We start from the raw sequence: 9,530 nt of genomic DNA, 5'->3' as shown, positions 1-9,530 counted from the left end.
CTATATTATTTTTTATATAATTTTTAAATATATATAATACATCAAAAATACTAAAAATATTAAAATAAATATTTCCCAACAAATTAAAAATAAATTTTTAAAAATATGTATACTTAAATAACACTAAGATAGATGCAACTTAACAAGCAAATGCCTATAAAATAATAACAAAATTAACAATAAAACAAGTGTTATACAATATTCAGACAATAACAACAAAATAGTAGTAACATAATAGTGAAATGGTAGCAAACAACAAGAAAATAATATTAAAACAACAAAAAATAGTAATTTTCTTTTTATCATTTTGTGAATTTGGGTTGGGCCAAAAATGACTTACCGAGGCCTGACCTGTTTTTTAAACGGGCATTATTTTTTTTACCCAAATCTTCCCACTTTGCAAACAGGCCTTGGCTCGGCCCATGAGCAGGTCTAAACCGTGCCTCTATTCCATTTTTAATATTAATTTTTTTGCATTTAATTTAATTAAATAAACCAACTTTACACATTTAATTATTTAATATGTATTCACATCCACTTTAATTAAATTGAATCAATCAATCAATGAAATAAATATATTTTTTAAAAACTATAAACTCTTTACCTATTTCGTGTTATAATATTATTTTTGAAAGTTTTTATTAACATAAATGTATTTATTTAAAATTTTAAATTATTTTAATATCATATGTCCAGACTAGCTAAAGAGACATTTATATTGTTATATACATTTTAAAAGATTTTTATATAATAGGTAAAAAAAATTAATTAGGGTCTTCAATATTCACCATCACTACTAACCAAAACAAAACAAATAAATAACTAGAGATCAACATATTTAGCACTTCTAATCTGTATCTACTAATTTTAGGTGAAAAGACTAAAGAACACAAAATAATGAAGATTAAAAAATATGTTCACATTCACATAACTGAATTGTGTCAACAATGCATACAAGTCAGCAGCTGCACCCCACATTCCATATATAAATGTCAATTCAATTCTTCACTGAAGCTGGAAAACATGCAAATTCACAAATGAAAATTCAACCCAGACTTTCAATTGTGTTGGGTATGGGTCCCACTATGTGGGAAACCCATATTTTCTGGCACAAATGTTTTGCCTTCCTTTTTTCTTTTGGTTTTGTCAAAAGCCAATTCTTTTTGGCTTATTAACGGGTTGGGCAAAAAATTTTAGCAGAGAGCTAAAGAAAAAATAGAGAGAAAGAGAATAGAAAAAATCAGATTTTCAAGCTTGGTGCAGCAGTGATCAACTCTTCGATCGAAGGTCCATCCGTGGTTCGATTGAGCTGATTTTTGGACAGCAGCTAGGTGATAAGGTGTTCTTGACTTTGTACGGTCGGATTTTTCATCCGAGTCTTGTAGCGTCGGAAATACCCATTTTTCAGCAGCTACATTTTTGGTGATGTTCTCTCATTTTTCTCTCTTTTGCTAAAGATTACATGTTGTTAGCCTTGTCGGAGTTGAATGCTTGTTGTAGGCTTGATATTGTGATCTTGTAGTTGAACATTTGATGATAGTGGAGCTCTTTATCGGACTCTAAAGTCCCGTGGTTTTTACCCTTAATTTAGAGGGGTTTTTCACGTAAAAATATTGGTGTCTCTATTTATTTTTGTTGTGGTTGCATTAGTTGATTTGTGGTTGATTAAGGTTGCTAGAGAACATATCTTGTGCTATTGTGCTTGCCATAATTTTTACAGGAGTTATAAGGAGAGAAAGAACACCGGTTGTGCTTTCGCTTTGTTTCGGTTGTTCGGTTTCTTCCCAACAAACTGGTATCAGAGCTTGGTTATTGTGTCAGATAATTATGGAAATTAATACGAGCAAGATGATTATGTTGAATGGCACAAATTATCAACTTTGGCGGAATAAAATGAAGGACTTGTTGTTTGTGAAGGCTTTGCATCTTCCGGTCTTTACTACTCAAAAACCCGATTCGAAAAGTGATGAAGAATGGGAATTTGAGCATCAACAAGTGTGTGGTTTTATTCGGCAATTTGTTGAAGAAAATGTTTACAATCACATTGATCAGGAGACACATGCTCGAACATTGTGGGAGAAGCTTGAAAGCTTGTATGCTTCGAGGTCGGGCAATAACAAGTTATTTTTGCTGAAGAAAATGATGGCGCTGAAATATAAAGAAGGAATGTCTATAGCTGACCATGTTAGTGAATTTCAGAGTATGATGAATCAGTTGCTTGGTATGGGTGTCAAATTTGATGACGAGATTTTAGGACTTTGGTTGCTTGCTACTCTACCAGACTCTTGGGAGACCTTTCGAGTCTCACTCATTAATTCTGCCCCACAGGGTATTATTACTTTGGATTTGGCTAAGAGTGGTGTGTTGAATGAAGAGGTTAGAAGAAGATCTCAGGGTTCTACATCACAGTCCGAGGTGTTGGTTATCGAGAACAGGGGGAGAAACAGAGACAAAGATGGAAAGGGTAGAGATAAAAGCCGAAGCAAGTCAAAATCGAGATACAAGAATCTTGAGTGTCATCATTGTGGTAAGAAAGGTCATATCAAGAAATATTGCTTCAAGTGGAAGAAAGAGAACAAAGGTGGTGGTGATAAACACGACCGGAATGACGATGAAAAATCCGAGCGTGTTGCTACTGTTACTCGTGAAGATTTGTTAGTTATTTGTGATGAGAATTTGGTCAACCTAGCATGCGACGAGACTAGTTGGGTGATTGATACTGGTGCATCACTTCATGTCACGTCGAGGAAGGAATTCTTCACATCTTATACTCCTGGTGATTTTGGGGTATTGAATATGGGTAATGATGGTTTGGTTTCGGTTATTGGTATGGGAGATGTTAGCTTGGTAAGTAACAATGGAACAAAGTTAACTCTCAAGGATGTCAGACATGCACCGGATGTCCGTTTGAATTTGATTTCTGCAGGAAAGCTTGATGATGAGGGATTCTGTAACACCTTCAGTGAAGGGCAGTGGAAGCTGACTAAAGGCTCCTTGGTTGTGGCTCGAGGAAAGAAGAGCTCAAATTTGTACTTGATGCAAGCTTTGACTTCTCGAGAGACGGTGAAAGTGACACTGAATGACAACTCAACTGAGTTGTGGCATAAACGACTCAGTCACATGAGTGAGAAGGGGCTTAGCTGTTTAGCGAAGAAGAATCAACTTTCGGGTTTAAAGAATGCTACACTGAAGAATTGTGCTCATTGTCTAGCAGGAAAGCAGAAAAGAGTTTCATTTAGAAGCCATCCTCCTCATAGGAAATCAGAGTTGCTAGAGTTGGTCCATTCAGATGTTTGTGGTCCGATAAAAGTAAGATCACATGGTGGTGCACTTTACTTTGTGACTTTCATTGATGATTGTTCAAGAAAGCTATGGGTTTACACTTTGAAGTCTAAAAATCAAGTCTTTGAGGTGTTTAAACAGTTTCAAGCATCAGTTGAAAGGGAAACTGGGAAGAAGTTGAAGTGCATTTGTACTGATAATGGTGGCGAGTACACAGGGTCGTTTCATGAGTATTGTCTGCGACAGGGAATCAGACATCAGAGAACACCACCAAAGACTCCACAGTTAAATGGGTTAGCTGAAAGAATGAACCGAACATTGATTGAGAGAGTCAGATGTTTGTTGTCAGATGCAAAGTTACCAAGATCATTTTGGGCTGAAGCTTTGAATACAGTGACACTTGTGATAAATCTGTCTCCTAGTGTTCCTTTGAAAGGTGATGTGCCAGATAGAGTTTGGTTTGGTAAAGACGTGTCATATGATCACCTACGTGTGTTCGGTTGTAAAGCATTTGTTCATGTTCCAAAGGATGAAAAATCCAAGTTGGATGCCAAGGCTCGACAATGCATTTTTATTGGTTATGGTCTAGATGGTGAGTTTGGTTATAGACTCTATGATCCAGTTCAGAAGAAACTCGTGAGAAGCAGAGATGTTGTCTTCATTGAGGATCAGACCATTGATGACATTGATAAGACGGAGAAAGTGGATTCACAAGGTAGTGGTGACTTGATCGATGTGAATCCGGTTCCCCTAGACTCTTCACCAGATCCTATCCAGGATGATGTGCATGGTGATGTTAGTGGTGACCATCAGACTATAGGTGACTTTGATACTCCCATGGATGATGTTGTGAATGATCAACAACAAGCACCTATAGCTCCACCAGCAGTTCCACTTCGAAGGTCTTCTAGAGATCGACGATCTTCTGTCAGGTATTCTCCTGATGAATATGTTCTTTTGACTGACGGGGGAGAACCTGAATGTTATGAAGAGGCTATGGAGAGTGAATGCAAAGATCAGTGGGTTGAAGCGATGAAAGGCGAACTTCAATCATTGCATGAGAACCATACTTTTGAATTGGTGAAACTGCCTAAGGGCAAAAGAGCTTTGAAGAATCGGTGGGTTTACAGGTTGAAGCAAGAAGAGAAGTCTTCATCTCCACGATACAAAGCTAGATTGGTCGTCAAGGGTTATACTCAGAAAAAGGGGGTTGATTTTGAAGAAATATTTTCTCCGGTTGTGAAGATGTCCTCTATCAGAACTATACTGAGTTTGGTAGCTTGTTATGACCTAGAGGTTGAACAAATGGATGTGAAAACTGCTTTTCTTCATGGTGACTTGGAAGAAGAGCTTTACATGGAGCAGCCAGAGGGTTTTGTTGCACAAGGGAAAGAGGACTATGTGTGCAGATTGAAGAAGAGCTTGTATGGTTTGAAGCAAGCTCCAAGGCAATGGTACAAGAAGTTTGAGTCTGTTATGGGGGAGCAAGGCTACAAGAAGACTACTTCTGATCATTGTGTGTTTGTTAAGAGATTCTCTGGTGATGATTTTATTATTCTTTTGCTCTATGTTGATGATATGCTTATTGTTGGTCAGAATGCTTCTAGAATTGAGAAGTTGAAACAAGAGTTGAGTAAATCCTTTGCAATGAAGGATTTGGGGCCAGCAAAGCAAATTCTTGGCATAAGACTGACACGTGATAGAAAGGCCAAGAAATTATGGTTATCACAAGAGAGGTACATTGAGAAAGTACTTCAAAGGTTTAGTATGGACAAAGCTAAAGCGGTGAATACTCCCTTTGCTATGCACTTTAGATTGAGTGTTAAGCATAGTCCTTCCACAGAAAAGGAGAAGGAAGAGATGCAGAAAATTCCTTACTCTTCAGCCGTGGGTAGTTTGATGTACGCAATGGTTTGCACGAGACCAGACTTGGCTTATGCCGTTGGTACAGTTAGTCGGTTTCTTTCTAATCCAGGCAGAGAGCATTGGAATGCAGTGAAGTGGATTATGAGATATCTTCGTGGCACTTCCAACATGAAACTTTGTTTCGGCAATGAGAAACCTGTTCTTGTTGGGTATACAGATTCAGACATGGCCGGAGACATTGACTCGAGGAGATCTACTTCAGGTTACTTAATCACTTATGCAGGGGGAGCTGTGGCATGGCAATCGAGACTGCAAAAGTGTGTTGCATTGTCCACCACCGAATCAGAGTTCATTGCAGCAACCGAAGCGTGTAAGGAGATGCTTTGGATGAAGAAGTTTGTGCATGAGCTTGGTTTTACTCAGGAGAAGTATGTCCTGTACTGTGATAGCCAGAGTGCTATTCATCTTGGTAAGAACTCAACTTTTCATGCTAGATCTAAGCATATTGATGTGAGGTACCATTGGATACGAGATGTTCTTGAAGCTAAGCTGTTAGAGCTTGAGAAGATACACACTAATGATAATGGTGCTGATATGTTGACGAAGGCCTTACCAAGAGGAAAATTTGAAGCATGTTGTTTGACCTCCGGTATGGAGGCATTCCCCACATAGTTGGAGGGGGAGATTTGTTGGGTATGGGTCCCACTATGTGGGAAACCCATATTTTCTGGCACAAATGTTTTGCCTTCCTTTTTTCTTTTGGTTTTGTCAAAAGCCAATTCTTTTTGGCTTATTAACGGGTTGGGCAAAAAATTTTAGCAGAGAGCTAAAGAAAAAATAGAGAGAAAGAGAATAGAAAAAATCAGATTTTCAAGCTTGGTGCAGCAGTGATCAACTCTTCGATCGAAGGTCCATCCGTGGTTCGATTGAGCTGATTTTTGGACAGCAGCTAGGTGATAAGGTGTTCTTGACTTTGTACGGTCGGATTTTTCATCCGAGTCTTGTAGCGTCGGAAATACCCATTTTTCAGCAGCTACGTTTTTTGTGATGTTCTCTCATTTTTCTCTCTTTTGCTAAAGATTACATGTTGTTAGCCTTGTCGGAGTTGAATGCTTGTTGTAGGCTTGATATTGTGATCTTGTAGTTGAACATTTGATGATAGTGGAGCTCTTTATCGGACTCTAAAGTCCCGTGGTTTTTACCCTTAATTTAGAGGGGTTTTCCACGTAAAAATATTGGTGTCTCTATTTATTTTTGTTGTGGTTGCATTAGTTGATTTGTGGTTGATTAAGGTTGCTAGAGAACATATCTTGTGCTATTGTGCTTGCCATAATTTTTACAGGAGTTATAAGGAGAGAAAGAACACCGATTGTGCTTTCGCTTTGTTTCGGTTGTTCGGTTTCTTCCCAACAAATTGTTCCCATGGGAAATGCATGCCTATTTGAGTCTTTGGGGGTACCTAATCCTATCACCATAAATTAACAAAATGGTGGCAGGGAATTCAAATTAACCCGTTTACTTTTTGAGTAAAAGAGGAAAAATGACAAAAACCATGCACTTTAACAGTGGAGTCAGAGATTATATGTCGTGTAAAATTAAATTTATTTTGTATTTTTAACTATATTTTTATGATTTAATCATTAATTTTATTGATATAATTATACTTTGCATGTACCTAAATTTTCAAACCGATCTCTCTATCATATTGGTCGAAAGTATTGTATATATTAATATTTATTAAATAATTGAAAGTTTTTTTTTTACATAAAACAAATAGTTAAAAGTTTTAGATTCATGTCAAATTTTATACTGATGTAAATAAATTTCTTCTCATATATAGTTATTTAGCATCAAAAAGAGAAGTAAAGAATGTTAATGGAGTTGTTAGCTATCGCATTCTCTTTCTTTTAACCATTAAGCCTTCACAACTAACTTTTACAATAGATAGCTATTATGCTAATCGGTTAAATTTGCTATTAGTCTCTGTATTATATGAAAGTTGTAAATTTAGTCCTTATACTTTAAATTAATTATTTTAATCCTTATACTTTTGAATTTTAAAATTGGAATCCTCACCAAATGTAGTTGTCAAATTCATTAAGTTAATTTTTATTATTTTCAAAATTTGATTGAGCAAACAAGTTACCACGTGCAATTTTGTCAAAACTTATTATTTTCACATATTACTCACAAAACGTCAATTAATGAATTTTGCTATCGTTGTTTACATCAAAATTACTAAGATTTCAGAATTCAAGAATTATAGAGACTAAGAATAATCTTTTTGGAAAACATCGATTAAATCTACAACTTTACGTATAATACAAGATAAAACTAGAAATTAATCAACCGAATTTAACTATTATTATTTAGATCGAGACTGAAATCTCAAAATTTGATACAAACACTAAATTTAATAAATTAAATCCATAACTTATACCTAATACGACCACTGTTAAAAATTTTACCAATTCAAACCGATATTTAACTGTTTGAGGATCATAAAGTTTCACGAGAAAGGAAATTTTGGCAAATTGCCGACAAAGGTGTGATTGCAACAGTTGCATGTTTTTTCCATTGATTATTTGTAAAGATCTTTCCACTTTAAGAGATGCTAAGTCGTCTGTGACCTTCTCTCTAACTGATTGCATATGGCTGCAATTTCTTTAATTTATTATTATTGGCGGGTAAAGTGTAATTTTATCATTATTAATATAAATTTCTATAAATTATAAAAGATTAAAAGAAATATTTTTTCATTTTAAGGAAGTCGGGGTGCTGCCAGCCCTGACTCCCGCTCTAGACCTATCCCTCTCAATAATATCATTCTCAAGATTTGAATTTAATCTTCTTTAAAATGCAATTCATTTTACTATTATACCTAACTAGTTGATTATTTATTTTATTTTTTAATTTATATTCAGGAAACAATTTAGTGATAAGTCAAGCTTTTATCTTCATTTTAAGTCACAGTTGCACCTTAGATTAGCCACCAGCAGCATACATCAAGAACCTACCATGAACCCCATGGATGTTGCTGATATTGCTTTCATAGTAAGTGGCTGAACCTACATACTTAAGGAGGGATAGGTGGGTGCGCAAACACTAATTCCAGGAAAGTGCTTTCTTGGAGTTCGAGGGCCTGTCCAACAATTAATGATTGGAACCTCACTAAATTGAATATATAACTTTATAGGTTACTTTGGTCCAATTACTGACTTTTCTATCATCAGTTCCTTTCCGATGAAATTCCAAGCAATTCTTCCAGATCTGGTAATGCAAGTTTAGCTTTTAAGCTTTTTTCTAATGAAAGTAGCTTTTCTGGATTAAAGGATTGATTAGGATAAGATTGAGAACAGAGGTGTAATCCAGCTTGAATATTTACAATTATATATTTCCAACCCAACGTCAATTTTTATGTTCGAAAGCTTGTGTTTGATTAAGCTCATTTATTAGAAATATAATAGAAGTATCAAAATGAAAAGCATAAACAGGTTGTGGGGGCTAATGAAATCAAGAATTACAGTATAGTAGATATATGATTATTTTCTTGCATTTGAATGGGACAAAGATGAAATATTAAAATGAAAACGTAAAAGGGGAGTTGCTAGGCAACTACGTATAGTAGTTATCATCAAAAAGATTGGTTTGACCAAAGCAAAAGCCAAATTAATGTTAATCTCATCAGTTCTGGAAGGTCAAAATCACTGAGAAGCAAATTAGTGGTAAAAATCTTTTAAAAATTTTCCAGCCAAATACTGTCAGTGCTGTCAAATGAAGCTTCCTTGTATCCTTCTTCGACAGCCCCAATTTCTCCATGGACTGGCAGAATTAGAAGGTCAAGATCTTATCTTGAAGTCATTTCCTTGCACTTTCACACATACCCCTTTACACCCAAACAAACAAATTCAAAAAGCCAAAACATGGTAATTAAAAATAAATCAATTGAAAATGGTGTTTGTTCCTATTAATTAATCATATTTCGTTGGATTTTCCTTGTTACTGCCTCTTCATGTCATGGCTTGGTGTGACCCCTCATGCTGGATTGACCTTAGAATCTGATTTTGACTATAAATTGACGTATTCAAGGTGGTGTGGTGTCAATTAATCAAATCTGGTATCCAATTTATAAAGTGGAAAAAAGTCTAATTCTGCTTTACTCCATCTAATTTTAATTTCAACAATTTAATTTATACCACTTCTATTAATCAAAAAAAAATTATGATTGTGTGGAAGTTATGTAGCCAAAATGAAAATTATTGACTTTTACTCTGCTATTACAATTCTTGATTTAGAACTAAAAACCCTTATTGTTTATTTGGCTTTTTATAACCATGCTATTAACTAGACTTTAATTATTAAATCAAAAGAGGAGGAGAGAT

Source organism: Gossypium hirsutum, chromosome D03 (genome assembly GCF_007990345.1).
Source record: "Gossypium hirsutum isolate 1008001.06 chromosome D03, Gossypium_hirsutum_v2.1, whole genome shotgun sequence".
NCBI classification, from domain to species: Eukaryota; Viridiplantae; Streptophyta; class Magnoliopsida; order Malvales; family Malvaceae; genus Gossypium; species Gossypium hirsutum.
This window is presented reverse-complemented; position numbering follows the sequence as displayed.